This window comes from Cryptomeria japonica, chromosome 3, assembly GCF_030272615.1.
Source record: "Cryptomeria japonica chromosome 3, Sugi_1.0, whole genome shotgun sequence".
NCBI classification, from domain to species: domain Eukaryota; kingdom Viridiplantae; phylum Streptophyta; class Pinopsida; order Cupressales; family Cupressaceae; genus Cryptomeria; species Cryptomeria japonica.
The window spans coordinates 223,786,814-223,803,567 of record NC_081407.1 but is presented as its reverse complement, the minus strand read 5'-3'; positions in this window follow the sequence as shown (position 1 = coordinate 223,803,567).

Genomic DNA, 16,754 nt, shown 5'->3' with positions numbered 1-16,754 from the left:
GCTGAAGCAATTGAATGTTTGAAAGGTGACATAGGAATATCAGAGGCTCTAGTTCCACTTATGCCTATGGTTTTAACTAATGCAATACTAGGATTACCAACAACCTTTCCTAATCCTGTCCCACTGACACTTTCATGTGTAGTTTTCATAATCTTTTGAGGTGTATGATCTGAAGCTGCAAATTATTGATTTGTAGTGTCAATGGCACTTGATATAGGATTCTCAATAGTATGAGATTGAGTATCTACCACTAGTGGCCTCTTGCGAGATATATTTTGTTGTATCCCTTTTCCAACACCAAGACAACTAGTATTAGTAGTAGTACCCATGCCAACCCCACCAATCACAGCGACACTTGACTGAACAATAATAGGAATACTATCCCCAAATTCCCCACCTGTGGCAGTGGCACTTTATTCACCACCAATGGGAATACCACGATGTGGTGGTGGTTGTGGATTTGAACCTGAAACAAATATAGGTGAACCTTGAGGGTAATGAGTAGTACCTATCAATGATGAATCTAAAGAATCAAGTCCAATGACTAGTTTAACAGGAGATTTTGATTTTGAATCTGATGGAAGTTGTACCTGAAGTGGATACCAAATGCCCTCTCCTCTGGGACCTAGACCACCACCTTTAAAACCCATTTTTTCCACAATGCTTTCCCTTTTGTTATATTTTTCTTTCATGGACTCGTTGACTCCACCTAATATTTTAGGGACTGTAGTAGTTGTAGGAGTGGGCTCAACCTCATAATCATCATCATCTTCACTCTTGTCATATGTTGTTGTGGGATGCTCCATATTCCATAATTTGATAAAATCTTCATCCCCATCGATGGTCTCAAATTCTGCACTGGTCTTTGGTTCACCGAGATTCTTCCTCATAGTCCAAAAATCATTTATTTTGGTTTGAGTCTGAAAACTCTCTTTACATTCTTGCAGAATTGATTTGGGAATAGATTTTTTAGATGGATTTGTTACTACTTACTAAGTTGCCATTAGTTTTATGTCCAAAGTCATTCTATATACTCTAGGCGGTTACTACTACCGAAATATTTAGTCGGTAAGCACAGAGCAGTCAGTTATAGAAGAAAGTAGTCACAGAGCCTAGTATACACTGAGTTGTCTACCGAGTAACACTCTATGTCTACCAAGCAGCAAAAATGATATACTGAGTTAACACACACCGAGTGAAACGTGTTACCAGATTCATTGAACATAGACACACATGGGAAACATGTTACAAGACTCAGGAACAAAGAACCGTTATCACATTGGAAATTGCACTTAAAGATTTTGTATGATCTTGAGGTCATCTATCCAATGAAATATTTTGTATGGTTATTCATTCGATAAATCATGTTTGTAAGATCGAAGCAATGAACCAGATCACCGACATAAGAGATCTATTTATACAGCATGCATTAAGGATAAAAATATGAGAAAAAGAGAGATATATGAAGCAAGACATGTGTAATAGATAAGGACGCACTGAGTATTGTGATTGTTAGAGACACAAAGGTCACTGAGAAGGATTTCAAAGAACAGTCAAGGAACAGAGTAAACAGATGGGTTTACCGAGTTAATCTATGGATTACCGAGGTATGCTATAAGCAAGGTAATCTCATTTTGAGAACATACAATCTGCTATAACATTTCAGATGTGAAGTTGCAGATATTTGTAAAGATTTTATTGTAATATTTTGAGTTGTAAGAGAAACCTTTAACAGGGTAAAAGACTATAACAAAGTCTATAAATTGTAAAGCCTTTAACCAGGTGCAGCATTTAGAATAAGTGTTGTAAAATCCTTTAGCAAGGTAGATCTAATGATCTTGATACTCCTAACAGGGTAAGCTATCAAAAATGGCTAAACATGTAGCTCTAAACGAGCAACCTTTATTATTGTAGTAGTGAAGTTGTGGGTGCCATCCCCACTGCAGTTTTTCTCTCTAACCAAGAGTTTCTGCGTAACCAAAATATATGTGCTATGGAGTGAATCGTGTATGATTGTTATTTATTTGTTTTAGCTTTATGTTATGTTACAGCAGTTTTTGGTTTATGCATTACAATAAAGTTATTGTTGAAGAAAGGATTTGAAGTACTGATTCACCCCTCCCCTCTCAGTACATTAGCTTTCCATATTGGGCCTAACAATTGGTATTAGAGCTTTAATCTTGGAAAAGGGTTTAACAACCTAAAGAGAAAGATCTTATCAATGGAAGGCTATAGGCAATCTCGGAGAATTGTGAATCTTAAAAATGAGTTGGATTGAATGCTAATCAAGTGATTGCTGACATGCAGAAACAAATGCAAAAATCTCTGAAAGTCAAAAGAAGATTATCTGATGATTTGCAGGACTCTCAAGAGTTAGTGGAACAAATTGAGACATCATCTGAGAACAGTATATCTAAAGAGACTCAAGAGATGATTGGAGAACTAAAAGAAAAGAACAAAGCACTGACTGGTTAGCTAAAAGTAATGAAAAGAGAACATGAACATTTCAGCACACAGATGACTAAAACTCTTGATGCATTGAGGACAACTAAGGATAAAGTAAGAGATCTAGAAAGAGAAAAACAACAGCTTGAAGCATTAGTATCTGAAAAGAATGATGAAATCACAAGGTTGACTGGGATTCAACAAAATCTGTCAGATCAATTGGGTTATGCACATCATGAAGAAAATATGAAAGATGACGAGAATCAAGCATTAAAACTTGAATTATCAAGATTGAGCGATGAACTTGAAATAGAGAAGAAATCCAAAGAAACACTGAAGAAGAGTTATGAAGCATCAAAGATGTTGGATGAGCAACTTAATACAAAAAGACCCAGCAAAGTTGCAGGACTCGGTTACAAAGGAAAAGACTTTACCGAGAAGGGAATCCACACTACCGAGAGAGGAGAATCATCAAAGCAAGCTGGAAACAAGAAGAACGTCAAAGGAAAGAAGCCTATTTGCAACTACTATGGAAAACAAGGACATACTGATAATATGTGCCAAATCAGAAAAGGTAAGCAATCGAATGTCACTAGGTCTAATGGTTATTGTTACAATTGCAATAAATATGGTCACACATCTAAGCAATGTAGGACAAAGTCTGCTAGCAATTATCAGAAGGCAAAATTCAAAGGATTTTGTAAAAACTACAATAGATATGGACATAGTACCGAGAAGTGTTGGTTTAAGCAAAAGAACTATATGTGGTCTGCACACCGAGCAAATACTAGAAGCTACCGAACTCATAGAGATCCTAACCGACAATATGCTGCAGTACCATGGGATTACAGTACAAGGATATGGTGTGAATATTGTGGAAGATATGGACATATAAGTGCCAACTGCTTTATAAGGTTTGGAATGAACAACCGAAGATCATGGAGAAATCCTAGTATGGCATGTTTTCATTGTCACAAAGTTGGACACTTGGCTAGAGATTGCAGAGATCAACCTAGAGGAGACACTGAGGAAATAAAAGGCAAATTACAGATGATTTGGAAAAAGAAAGAAATTGTGTCAAATGAAGAAAGCACCTTATCTACCGAGTTAGGTGCACCTATTCCAAACTAATTGGTAAAGGTATGAAGGGACTGCATTCTCTCAAAGGTTAAATCTTAACAATTCCTATTTTATCATGTACTTAATTCAAAATCTGCATAACTAAAGATGCATTAGGAAATTCAAAATTTTATCAAGTCTTTTGGAAGCCTATCTAGTCGGTAAATACAGGAAGTCTGGCTACTCGGTAAAAGCATAAAAAGGAAGAGATACCGAGTGCATTTAATGTTTACTGACCTAACTGCATGAAGTCCAATAAGGTATATTGTTTACTTAAAGCTTTTGCACGGTCATTTTACACTTACCAAGTTTTCAAGAAAGCAGAGCAAAGTGATTCAAAGGTGATCAAACCTCCTCCGAAGCAAAATTCAAGGTATTTACATCAATCACAATGCATTGTCAAGCTAGTTTACTGATCATATCAGTTGTACATTTGTTAAGTGGAAAGCATCTGTCGTTTAAAAGTCTTCAAACCCTAAGGTTCTTTTGTTAAGTGATTATCCAAAATTTGAAATGGCACCTAAGATCCAGAAGCCCGTTGTTGTTGAGAACATTGAAAAGCCCTCGCTGAAATACTCTCTAACTCCCAAAGTAGCATCTGAACCGGATGATAAAACTACATTTTCACTCATTCCGGATAGGGTTTTACTCATTGAGGATGTCAGATTCTTCACTAAGTGTCATGTTGAGGAACTAGGTCATGTTGAGATCAAGGACACATATGATGAATTGTGTACCGATGGGAAATTGGATAGCAAGTATGAACACATTAAAATCAAGGGATTGACTGAAGCCCTAACCTACCCATGTGTCTTCAAACCCCAGTGGGTCAAGTTTGTTCTGAGAAGAGTTCATGACGATTTCAAGCGCTTAGAGGAGCAACCATTCAAGGTGACCAAGGAAATCATTCATTTGATCACCGGTTACATTATTTTTTATCATGCCCGAGCTCAAAAAATGATATCACAAAAGGAATTGATCACTTTAACCAAAGTTGAATCTGATTGCAGAGGATTGAAACTAAACAATGTCACAGATGCAGAGCTGAAGTTTGCAATTAGAGTAATAGGTTATTTTTTCTTTCAATCGGCGAGGGAAAACAGTGTACCCTATGCAGCAGTCAATTTAGCATATAAAATTGTGAAGAAAGGAATGAAAATTGATCTATGCGAAGTATTGTTGAAAAACCTATTTGAGAATCTAAACACCATAAGGAAGCCGAAGAAGAATAACTCGGCTAACACACTGAAGTTTGGATCACTTTTGGTATGCATGTTGTTCTATTTTGAGAAATTCTTTCCATAAGTCGGTAATGTAGTTTGGGAGCTACACCGACCAATCACCCATCAAATCAATGACTTCATCAAACGGCTAGGTGATAACTTCAATGATATTATGGATGATTACTTTAGCAAGTTTCAAGAAAAGATGCATAACAAGTATAGAATTCCACCCAAGTTAGTAGAGAAATACAAGGATGACATATGCTTTGAAGCAGACACCAACTACTGCTATGTCAATGTTGTGGAACCGAGAACTCAATCTTTTCCACCTATGGGTTATAAGATTGATTTTGACATCACACAACAGCAGATAGATACCTTTCTTACATTACCTAGGCATGCTACCGAGCTGAGATACGGTAAATTTGAAGAAGTTAAAGAGAAAGTTAAGATGAGTATTGTAGTACCCAAGGCTACAAGGAAAGCAACAAAAATGATCAAGGCATTAACGGAGAAATTTGGAGAAGGTTCTTCCTCCACACTTGTCAAGGGAACTCTAGTCATCACCGAGGAGGAAAATGAAGCCCAAGAGGCAGCTATTACATTGAGCACTGAGTTGCCTAAAGGGAAAGTTTTGAAAAGGAAGAAACAAGATACATCAAAGGTATCACCGACTCCTTCAGTAAAGCGCCCAAACACAAGATCATATGCAGCGTCACCGAGTAAAAAACCAAAGAATGTTGCCACACCAAAGGTAACAAAAACCTATAAGAAATCTACTCGGAGACTCATTTTGACTAAAGAGTCTAGTGACACCGAATCTGAAGACAAAAGTAAATTTCAGATTGTCAAGAGAAAAAAGGAAGATGTACATAGTGTTGATAATTTTTGTGCAAATCTGAAACAATATGGTGGATTTGGATCATTTAGATATGTTAAGTATGAATCTAGAAATGATGCAGAAAAGAGACAAATTGAAGAAGTCGTAATCTGCACTCTTCTGAAATTCCGATTGGTCCCATTGGAAGTAACTAATTCTCTTCCAAAAGAATTGTATTTGCATATTGATAAAAGGTGGAAATATGCCATGGACTCGGAAAAGCAAATGAGAGAAAGAGGTTTGGTACATCTCTTTCTAGACATGTTGGTAGATGAGATCAATGAACATCTGAAAAACTACCACACAAACTTCCTAGTCAAGAAAAGAGGCTTGAAATTGATGAATGGCCTTTATTTGGATGTAGAGAATGAGACCAAGGAAAAATGGCAGGAAATCTTTCAAATCAAGAATGCTAGTGAGCAAGTTGAAGTTGAAATAGTTGATGTCACCGAGCAAGATCCTGATATCACCGAGCAAGACCCTGCTGACACTATACAAATTGATGAGGATATCATGGACACCGAGGCACAAGAACAGGAAATGATAGAAGGGAATGCATATGCCAAACTGGTATCCAGTGAGTCAGTTTTAGAACAATTTCAGCCCTATCCTCTGGTCACTCAGCCTATTTCAACCGAGGCCCCTCAGGATACTGAACAAGGAACAGAGGGTCACAAGTCTATAGAAGGAGAAGCTACTTCTTAGGCCACCGGGGATCAGACATCTCAAGCTCCTTCTAGCACTGAAAATTTTACAAATGAGACCCTGAGCAAAGATTCACCGAAGGCTACATCAAAGGTTCAAGAAATTGACAAAAGTGTTGCCTCTACCGAGCAACCTACCGAGAGTAAACAAACCTCCCAAGCCATTGTATTAGTTCAACCAATAAAAGCTAAAGAAAAGAAAATGAAAAAGAATAGTTTCAAATTAGATTTGTTAAAACCAATAGTGTTGCCAAATGTAGACATATCCAAATTAAAAGGGCAAGCACTCATTGAATTTGGTGAACTATGCAAAGCAAAAGCAGAACAGGAAAAACAAATGGCTATTCAAAAGAAAAATAGAATACTTCAGAAGGTGAAAGCACTATTAACAGATATGCTACCTGAAGCTACAGTGTCAAAAGATGCAGCCATCCATATTCAACTGGATGAACTTCTAACTAAAATAGAGACACCTGTAGTAGACGCATCTAAATATTTGAGCAAGTTAAAGGACAAAGAGATCACTCCTAAAATGATTGAAGAGGTACAGAAAGCCATTATTATTGGCAAAGTAAAACTTGTCAAATTTATTGTTGAGTTGTCCCCTCAACTCAAGCACATTCTTTATTTATTTTAGAAACTCTGTACATTCTCTTTATTCATTAAAGATATCAAAAATAAAACAGAAGTGATTGAGAAAGAGATCACCGATCTATCAAATAAGTTGACCACTGAGCCAAATTCTATTCAGCATTTCTATACAAAGTTACAAAAGCTCATGGCTCAACAATTGGAACTTAGGAATGAAGAACACCAAATCAGGATGGACATTATGACTCTTCAAACCATATTCATTCCACACTTGTCCTCCGTCTAAGAGCAGATCAACAAGGCTACCTCCCTATCCACTCAACCAGAGGGAAGCACATTAGATGGACTAATTTCACTATTAGCTGACATTACAACTCAGAATTCACTCATGGATAGTGTCAAGGATGCCCTTTCTGCTACTCTCACCAATGCAAGGAAAAAGTATAAATCCATTTTTGACCAGTTGCCTCCACCGAATGGTAACTAAGTTTTGATGTTTGTCAAAAAGGGGGAGTATAGTATCAAAGTATCAAAGGGGGAGTGTAGTATACATGGGGAGTATACCAAGCAAAAAAAGAGTATCCAAATGCACAGTTAATTTTGATAGTGAACTGAGCAGTGACAACCGAGCAGTTAATACAGAATATTGATCACAGCGCATGCATAATCAGAGTTTTGTACAGTATATTGATAAGGGGAGTATATCTGAATATACTATTTTATTGACAAATGTATATACTGTCTGATTAGTCAAATTTTGTAAGTATATAGATTTTTGAGTTAGGACTTTAAAAGGAGTTTTGTCAAACATCTCAACTAATGTCAAAAGGGGAGATTGTTACTACTTACTAAGTTGCCATTAGTTTTATGTCCAAAGTCATTCTATATACTCTAGTCGGTTACTACTACCGAAATATTCAGTCAGTAAGCAAAGAGTAGTTGGTTATAGAAGAAAGTAGTCACAGGGCCTAGTATACACCGAGTTGTCTATCGAGTAACACTCTATGTCTACCGAGCAGCAAAAATGATATACTGAGTTAACACACACCGAGTGAAACGTGTTACCAGATTCATTGAACCTAGACACACATGGGAAACGTGTTACAAGATCGAGGAACAAAGAACCGTTATCACATTGGAAATTGCACTTAAAGATTTTGTATGATCTTGAGGTCATCTATCCAATGAAATATTTTGTATGGTTATTCATTCGATAAATCATGTTTGTAAGATCGAAGCAATGAACCAGATTACCGACATAAGAGATCTATTTATATAGCATGGATTAAGGATAAAAATATGAGAAAAAGAGAGCTATATGAAGCAAGACATGTGTAATAGATAAGGAAGCACTGAGTATTGTGACTGTCAGAGACGCAGAGATCACTGAGAAGGATTTCAGAGAACAGTCAAGGAACAGAGTAAATAGAAGGGTTTACCGAGTTAATCTATGGATTACCGAGGTATGCTATAAGCAAGGTAATCTCATTTTGAGCACATAGAATCTGCTATAACATTTTAGATGTGAAGTTGCAGATATTTGTAAAGATTTTATTGTAATATTTTGAGTTGTAAGAGAAACCTTTAACAGGGTAAAAGACTATAACAAAGTCTATAAATTGTAAAGCCTTTAACCAGGTGCAGCATTTAGAATAAGTGTTGTAAAATCCTTTAGCAAGGTAGATCTAACGATCTTGATACTCCTAACAGGGTAAGCTATCAGAAATGGCTAAACATGTAGCTCTAACTGAGCAACATTTATTATTGCAGTAGTGAAGTTGTGGCTGCCATCACCACTGCAGTTTTTCTCTCTAATCAAGAGTTTCTGCGTAACCAAAATATATGTGTTATAGAGTGAATCATGTATGATTGTTATTTATTTGTTTTAGCTTTATGTTATGTTACAGCAATTTTTGGTTTATGCATAAAAGTAAAGTTATTGTTGAAGAAAGGAATTGAAGTACTGATTCACCCCTCCCCTCTCAGTACATTAGCTTTCCATATTGGGCCTAATAGAATTAGCAGTTTTTTGGTAGAAATTGTAGGACCTCCTATTTTGGACGCCCTGGCCCTCCTCTATTTTCCTATGTGTGTGTAATGTCATAATTTGTGATGAAATTTATTTTGTTGAAATGTTATTGTCAGCTACAATTTTCTCCATCTCTTTTTTTACCTCATCCCAGGAGTCCATGTTTCTAAGATTTTCTAGCAATGGTTTACTTTCATGTTGACATAACGTTGAAGAGTTCCCATTTTTCTTAAGCCTTGCTTGAATTACACCAATTGGATCATACTGTCAGAGAACCTCATCACCAAAGTTAAAAACTATCAAAAAATCATGTGCCACATTGAATTCTTTTCTGTCAAATGTGAACCCTCCACATGAGAAAGGCAAGGAAGGAAATATGCTCTTCTTTTGCTGACCATGGAAGTGCCTATCTATTCTCTCAAATTGTCATACATATTACAATTCAAATACCCTCTCTGTCACATGTATTGGAATTCTGTATGGTTTTACTGTTGATCCGTAAAACCTTAACATAGTGAATTCTTCCATGAAGAACCAGTCAACCAATTCTATTTGACTTCTGTGTTGAATACAATCTCTACAAGACTAGGCAACCTAGGCATTGGAGGCTTGTAATTTCATTATATATTGGTGCCAAAAAGAAGTCTACAAAATGGTTGTAGTTCTTTCTGTTATCGTGCATCCTTATCTTTGGTGTACATTCATATATTGGACACTTTGTTTTGTTCCGAGTCTTCTCATCAATATTATAGTTCACAATTTGAAGATTGTTGGTCTCGAATATTGCACGATACTTGGATAGAAGGAGATAGCACAAGTAGGATGAGATCCTAAATGTCTTACAGAAACCATTTTTTATCATTAGTAATTGTTTTTGCATGGATTGAACAATGTGCTCAATAAAATTATATCTTACTGGCTAACCTACATAGTGGATATTATAAATCATTTCAAGAAGGCTTGCACCCACATCCCTATCATTTTCCAATCCTTGGTAAAATGACAACAAGGAAATAGTATCCCCAACCTGTGGAAAAAAAATGTTAGAATCATAACGAGGCTTATGATTCTAATCCAATAGAATACCACTCTTTATTAGAGCTTTGATAAATTAATCTCTGCAACTTGGATTGAGACTCTCATAAGTCTCTGCCATCTTTCCTAGGTCCATTTGCATATTTGAGTTTTGTGCTTCAAACCCTACGTTCAACAAACGAGCAAATTCTCCCTTGTTTATAGATAGAATTTTCTCTTTTGTATTTTTATTGACAATTGCTTTTTTATCTTCATCATAATTTTTGGTGCAGACCATGACAAAATCAAGGCAAGGGAATACTTTAGGTAACACCATGCTTCCCAATCCAACATCCCATGATGTGATTTTATTTGTTCTTTGTTTTAACATTGGGTTGAAAACAGTAAATTTTGCCCTAGACGCATCTGCCGCCTTACTTTACAATGCATGTCTAATATCTATGATACGCTTTTCAACATGGATAGCAGGGTCATAAATATCATGGTATTCATCAGTGAAACCTGGTGTTTTAACCAGTTTGGTTAGGTACATTTTTTTTTCACTTGGATTCCTGTTGAACTACTGCTTCCCGTTTTCCCCATCGTTGTTATTGGTAATAATTCAAAATAACGCTAGATAAAAATCTGAAAATGCTAACCCTCAAATTGGACCACGAGATTAAAAAAAGAAAAAAAGGCGGCATATAGGTGTTCTATATTTTACCCGAAATTTCTATTTTACTAGATTGGCGTAGACAGACTCTATTGCAACTTGCATTCCTCAAGCTAGTAGTTGTTTCTAAATCTCCCGCAATTTACTAGTTTGTCGATGAAATGAAATACAATTATGATTTATGAGTCTCTTATTTTGAAAACTCTGAAAAGTACAAAAGTAATACCTAAAGGGAAAAATATCTAGAATCATGTTGTAATTTTATTAATTATTATTAATAACTATTCAATGCCGAAGAACAAAACATTCATTACTTGAACTTCAATCTAAATTCTGAGGACATTAAATGTAAAATGTTCAATTTTGGGCGAAGTTCTCATAAATGTCTTCAATTCCCACATTCAGGCCAAAATCCACCCTAAGTCATTGATCTTTTCTCATCCAACAGATGATGGTTCTTGTTATCAGATGTCGTGGGTCCCATGACTTTTGGCATTTTTCGGGCACGTCACCACACTTGAGTCACTTTTCAGGACTGTTTTTTAAGTCTGTTTAATCATTTGAAACTTAATTATATTTAATTAAATTTAAAACGTTCAATTTCAGGCGAAGTTCTCACAAATGTGTTCACTTCCTATTGGCATTATGTGAACCGATATGAGGACATAATGACATTGTATGTTGTCATTGATGTCAATATGTTGAAGAGGTGTGAACTGGCATATGTGAGAACCGGTATAACACTGTGAACTGGCATTTGTGCCAAAGTGAAGCAATGTGCTTGTTCATGGTGAACCGGCATATAGTTATGGGAACACGTATATGGAAGTATTGTATGACTACCGGTTGGTAGTCTCAACTTTAGGGTTTCCGGTTGATGTGCTTCAAGCTTGTGTGGCTCAATCGATGATATTGTATGATGAGTTAGCATTGTAAAGAAGAATAGATCATGTTGCCATGTAAGCCTGTGTGCGTGAGGGATCTTGCATGAGGGAGATTGTTCCTATCTACCTCAGTAATGTGCGAAGTCTATAAAACGGTGATAACATGTGATGGGTTATCAGCCACCATAAAATCGGTGGAAATGGACGATGGAGAATGTCTTGAGTTTGGATCAAGATCTGTTGCATTTAATGCAATATGCTCAACAGTCAGGATTGAACCTTTTGAATTCCTTAACCTAACAGATTTAGGGTTTAGGGTTTATGCTACCGACCTATCTATTTTCCTATAAGGTCGATGTTGTGTCTTTTTCTAAGGTTGTTGGCAAAAGTTGTGTGTGTATCCAAGAGAAGGGATACGTGATTCTTGCCAGACCAAAAGGAGAGAAGTGATACCTGCAAAGTGTAAGTGTAGAAGGTGAAAAGGAGCTTAAGTAGATCTGCATTGGCATTGAGTGTTGTTACCAGATCTTTGTAATACATGTTGATCTCTAACCACCTCAACAACTGGAAAATCCCTTAACAGGGTAGCCTTAACTGGCTTGCTGAAAATCCTTTAACAGGGTAATTCAAAGCTACTGAGTTTGGAATTTGTTAGCTATTGAGTTCTTGAAATCCTCTAACAAGGTAACCTTTAATAGGGTTTAACCCTTAACCGGGTATTGTAGCCATCCCTTAACCGGGTGATCCCTAACAGGATCAGTTCCTAGCAGAACCTATTGTAATGTCTCTAACTGGACAAGGCTTCTAACAGAGCGGACTTCTAAAGAGTTCAAAAATAGCTTGTGGGTATTCATCCCCACCATGGTTTTTCCCAGTTGGGTTTCCACGTGAAAAATATGTTTGTCATGTGTGATACTTTTATCTTGTGATTCTTTGCTATTGTCTGTCAAGCATATGATGGTTCTGTGTTTTATGCCTGTCAATAAAACATGTTGAACTAGTTGTTATTATGGTCTGATGATAGATTACCTATTTATGCATAAGGGTGAAATGGTAGTGTAGTCTCAAGTTGAGTGAAAAGATAAGTGAGTAACTAGTTAATGCTTGACTCAAACATTCTTAGCTTTACCGATTGCACTCTGTTTCAAACCGGTATCACTATCTGCTAGTCATTTGAAGTGTTTGTTGTCAAATAGGTTTTGGACTATTATTTTCCCTGTACTGATTCACCCCCCCCCCCCCTCTTAGTACCAGTTTGGTACTATTCACTCATCATTGAGTTATCAATTGGTATCAGAGCGTCCTCCAGGTCATCTATGTTATAAGCTTAACCGCTTGAGGTAAAGATCCCAGTCAAATGATGAAGAGGGAAGGTCCAAAGTTTAACAGGGAAAATTTTAGTATATGGAAAGACAAGATGAAGATATACATCAAAGGCATGGGTGCTCAACATTGGAGCTATATTGAGAATTTCTATGTTGCCCCTACAGGTACTCTCACCGATGACCAAAAGAGAGAGATTCAGGAAAATGGGCAAGTCATGGAAGCCCTAATTAGTAGTTTATCTGACATTGAGTTTATTGATGTTCAGGACAAGGTAAATCCCAAAGAGGTATGGGATACTCTTGAAAATATCTATGGTGGTGATCAACATGTAAAACAGGATAAGGAAGAAATCCTAAGAGGGAAGTTTGAAGATATGTGGATGGTTGAAGGTGAGACCATTCAACAGTATGAAATAAGAATCAAAATCGTTGTTGGAGATATCAAGAGTACAGGTGGTAAAATAGAAGACTCGACTATGGTAAGCAAAGTCCTGAGATCCCTATTGCTGGTCTATGCAATAAGGGTTGCTGCTATTCAGGAGCTGAGATCAATAGACAAGACTAAGGTATCCTTGGACTCCATCATAGCAAAGTTTATAGCCTATGAGCTAAATAGTTTTGATGGTAGTGTTCAAAAGACTGAATCAGCTTTTAAAGCTTCTACTATACCATCCAGAAAAGGAAAAGAAGCTAGCACTAGTGGTGAACCAAGACAGAGTAGAGAAATGGATGATGAGGAGATTTTGATGGCATTTGAAGCTCTCCTTGCCAGGAAACTTCCTAAAGGAACCGGAAAATACAAAGGTAAGATACCTTTGAAATATTTTTCTTGCAACCGGATAGGACATATTGTTGTAAACTGTCCTAATGGCGAGAACAAGGACAAACCAGAAAGGTTCAAAAAATTCAAAGGAGGAAACCGGAGAAACTGTTTTGTGGCAGTTGATGAAGGTGTCATAGATGAAGAATCAGAGGATGAAGAAAATGAAGATAAATTGTTTGTTGCTATCAAGGAAGATGTGTCAGACAAGAAGTCTCTTGTCTCCTGGTTTGATAACTCCAATGAGTGGATCATTGATAGTGGTTGTTCTCACCATATGACTAGTGACCGGAGCAAGTTTCTATCCTTGGAGGAGTATGATGGTGGTGTGGTTTTCTTTGGCAATTATGCACCATGCATGGTCAAAGGCAGAGGGTCCATCTCTCTGAATGGAAAGAGTAGTGCTAACAATGTGTATTGGGTTGATGGTCTTAGACACAACCTTCTAAGTGTTGCCCAACTGAATGACAGTGACCTCACTCTCGAATTCAAGAATGGAGTTTACAGAATCAAAGGAAAGAATGGTGAATTGGTGGCCACCGGCATGTAGACCAAAGGTAGCCTATTTCATCTAAATGCAAATATAAGTACATGTCTTATGGCTAAATTTGATGATAGCTGGATATGGCATAGGAGACTCTGCCATGTAAAATTTGATAACACTGTAAAGGCCAGTAAGACCAAGGCAGTTAGAGGGTTGCCATGTAATAATACCTTGTGTAGAGAGTGTCAATTGGGGAAAATGTCTTCCTCAACCTTTAAAGGTAAATATTTTCACTGCTGACAACTTGCTTGATCTTGTGCATACTAATTTGTGTGGTCCTATGAAAACTAGGAGTGTGCAGGGTGATAGGTACTTCATGATTCTCACTGATGACTGCTCAAGAATGATGTGGGTCACATTCTTGAAAGACAAGGCTGAAGCCTTTGTAAAGTTTAAATCTTTCAGAGCATTAGTGGAGAAGGAAAATGGTAAAAGGATCAAGTGCCTGAGAACTGATCAAGGAGGGGAATTCACTTCCGGTGAATTCAACAAGTACTGTGAAGAACATGGCATCAAGAGGCAATTGTCTGCCCCCCAGACTCCATAGCAGAATGGCCTAGCAGAGAGGAATAACCGAACTGTGGTTGAAGCAGCTAGAACCATGTTGATTCAAGGAAAGGTAGCTCACACCTTTTGGAGAGAAGCGGTGAGCACTGTAGTCTACACAATGAACCGAGTACTCATCAAGAAAGGTAAGGATAAAACTTGTTATGAGTATTGGACCGGTAAGACACCTATGGTTAGGTACTTTAGAGTTTTTGGTAGCAAATGTTACATCAAGAGGAGTGAACGCCAGAGAAAATTTGATGCGAAATGTGATGAGGGAATATTCCTAAGATATTCCACCAAGAGCAAAGCTCTCAAGTGCTTTAACAATAGGACTTGGAGAATTATGGAAAGCATCAATGTAAGAGTTGATGAAACCTCTGATAAAACTGAGGAAACCAGCAGTGAGCAAGTGGTAAATGAACCGGTTGCAACCTTTTGGGAACCAGTTGTCAGTCAACTGAGTACCAGTAATAGTGTTCCTACACCGGTAGATGTAGATGTTGATACTGATGGAGATGAGGATGAAGAAGAAAAGCAAGAGGAATCTATCAAGACCATTCCTCGGTATGTCAAGTTGAATCATGATCCTAAGCAGATCATAGGAGATAAGGATGCAAGAATCCTTACAAGAAGAAAAGTCAGAGAAAACTCATGTACGATCTCTGAATTTGAGCCTAAAACATTCAAAGAGGCACATAAGGATGAAGACTGAATCAAGGCTATGGAAGAGGAACTTGACTAGATAGATAAAAATGGTACATGATCCTTGGTACCTAGACCGGAGCATAAAAATATCATTGGTACCAAATGGGTCTTTAGAAATAAGTTGAATGAGGATGGCTCAGTGATTAGGAACAAAGCTAGACTGGTGTGCAAAGGATATGCCCAAGAAGAAGGAGAAGACTATGGAGAAACCTTTGCTCTTGTAGCCAGATTAGAAGGAGTTCGTATGCTTCTTGCATATGCAGCTTTTAAAGGCTTCAAAGTATATCAAATGGATGTAAAATCTACATTCCTAAATGGTGTACTTGAAGAGGAGGTGTATATAGAGCAACCAGATGGTTTTGCCCTATTTGAAGATAGTGACATGGTATGTAGGCTACATAAAGCCTTATATGGGCTTATGCAGGCACCTAGAGCATGGTATGAATGCCTGCATTCCCATCTTGTGAAGATTGGATTTGAGAGAACACGTGAAAATAGCAATATCTACTTGAAGTCTGAAGGAGATCAGATCCTGATCTATGAGGTATTTGTTGATGACATTATCTTTGGTGGAGATGACAAGATGAGTCATGAATTTGTAGATGAGATGAAGAACGAGTTTGAGATGTCACTCATAGGGGAGATTAAGTTCTTCATTGGACTGCAGATCCAGCAGATGAAGGATGGAATCTTTATCACTCAGTCCAAGTATGTCAAAGAGGTGTTGAAGACCTTTGGCATGGAAGACAGCAAACCGGTTGGTACACCGATGGTGACCAATTGTAAACTATCCAAAGAGGATGACTCTGCATTGGTTGATGAGAAGGAATACCGATCAATAATTGGTAAGTTGCATTATGTAGTGCACAGTAGACCGGATATTGCACATGCAGTTGGCATTATTGCAAGATTCCAGAAAAGTCCAAGAGAATCCCACTTGGTTGCAGTCAAGCAAATTCTTAGGTATCTGAAAGGAACTATTGAATATGGGTTATGGTATCCATATAATAATGATTTTAACCTGAAAGTGTTCACAGATGTTGATTGGGCTGGTAATGTAGATGACCGGAAGAGCACAACCGATGGTGCATTCTTCCTTGGTGGTAGACTAGTCTCATGGATGAGTAAAAAGCAGAGTTGTATCTCTCAGTCTACAGTGGAAGCAGAGTATGTTGTAGCTTTCATGAACTGCACTCAGACAATTTGGATGAAGCATGTATTGAATGGCTTCAAAGTTCCTATATTTGAA